The following is a 1,483-nucleotide window of genomic DNA, read 5'->3' on the forward strand; positions in this document are numbered from 1 at the left end:
CTGAGAAGGAAGTGTTTACACACATTCATCTATATCATGAGTGTTAAAAGAATAAAATGTTGCTTTAGGATGATTCAGAAGCCTTTAAGTAGGCAAGAACTATATGTCATCTTTTTTTTCTAAGATTTTTTTATTTATTTGGGAGAAAACACATACAAGTGGGGGGAGAGAAGGGGGTCAGAGAGAGAAGGAGAAACTGATTCTCCACTGAGCAGGGAGCCTGTCACAGAGGCTCCATCCCAGGATCCTGAGATAGGGACCTGAGCCACCCATTCTTGAAAATAGAATCAAAAAAAAAAGAAAATAGAATCAGTCAGTATTCTGATCTCTTTAATTTCACATCTGCATATTATAGAGTTTTAATGGTGTATTCATGATGGGAAAAAAAATTTTCTTTTTATTCTCTGAGACCATAGGACAGTGTTTCTCAAAAAGTATGATTCATGGATCACCCACAACATAAATCACCTTGGAATTTAGTTATAGATTCAGATCCCCAGCTATACCAAAGGGATGGAAACAGAATTTCTGGGGGGAGCCTGAAAACCTGCATTTAAAACAAGGATCCTAGGTGATTCTTATACACATCGAAGTTTGAGAACCACCCTCAATGTAGGGGAAGACTTAATTGATCACTTTTATTATTTGTTTTTAAATTTACTAAACATGTAGATTTATTTTAAATCAGAGAAATATAGGACGCTTCATAAATTTGCATGTCACTCTTGGGTGGAGGCCGTGCTGATCCTCTCTGTATCGTTCCAGTATTAATTAGTATATGTGCTGCAGAAATGAGTACTGTTGATCACATTTATTGATAGATTTGTGAATTAATAATATAATATCTCCAGGGCTCCTGGGAGGCTCAGTTGGTTAAGCATCCAACTCTCCCATCTCAGCTCAGGTTTTGATCTCAGGATCATGAGTTCAAGTCCTACATTGGACTCCACCCTGGGTGTGGAATCTACTTAAAAAACAAACAAAAAAACTGTAACAGGGTTAAACAAAATAATATCTCCTGTTTATTGAGCACTTACTATTTGCCTGCCACAAACTCCCATCTGGGCTATAAGACAAACTTTGTAGGTAAGTTCATAACCTCCTTTTCACAGAGGGGAAACTGAGCCTCAAAGAGGATTAAAACTTGCCTGAGGTCACCTGAACTAGGAAGAGCTAGCCCAACCAGTTCTGCTTGTCTTCAGTGCCTTCTCCCACAATGCCAACTGCACTGTTGCTCAGGCTAGGCTAGGCTGTGGCTACATGCCTACTACTACTACTAATAACAACAGCTGTCATCTGAGTACCTTTTATGTGCCATATAATTTCAGCTTAAACCTTTCAATAAGTTCAAATGGTACTTTGCCACAGAAGATAAGTAAGATGCAGAGATATTGGTATATCTCTCAAAATTACCTTCTACCAGTTGAAAAAGGGCTTTCTTTTTCTGGTAGGACTTTCCTGATTTTACTTCCTCTTGACTGCC

At 38.4% G+C, this 1,483-nt stretch overlaps 1 non-coding gene across 1 annotated transcript; it reads right to left on the minus strand.

Annotated features, from left to right (window-relative positions):
- Positions 1-688: 688 nt before the first annotated feature.
- On the minus strand, positions 689-791 carry LOC144307469 (U6 spliceosomal RNA). The gene has a single exon (XR_013374348.1). It is a non-coding gene; the product is annotated as a U6 spliceosomal RNA (small nuclear RNA).
- Between the last annotated feature and the right edge of the window lie 692 nt (positions 792-1,483).

The sequence above is a fragment of the Canis aureus genome, chromosome 38 (assembly GCF_053574225.1).
Source record: "Canis aureus isolate CA01 chromosome 38, VMU_Caureus_v.1.0, whole genome shotgun sequence".
Classification (NCBI taxonomy): domain Eukaryota; kingdom Metazoa; phylum Chordata; class Mammalia; order Carnivora; family Canidae; genus Canis; species Canis aureus.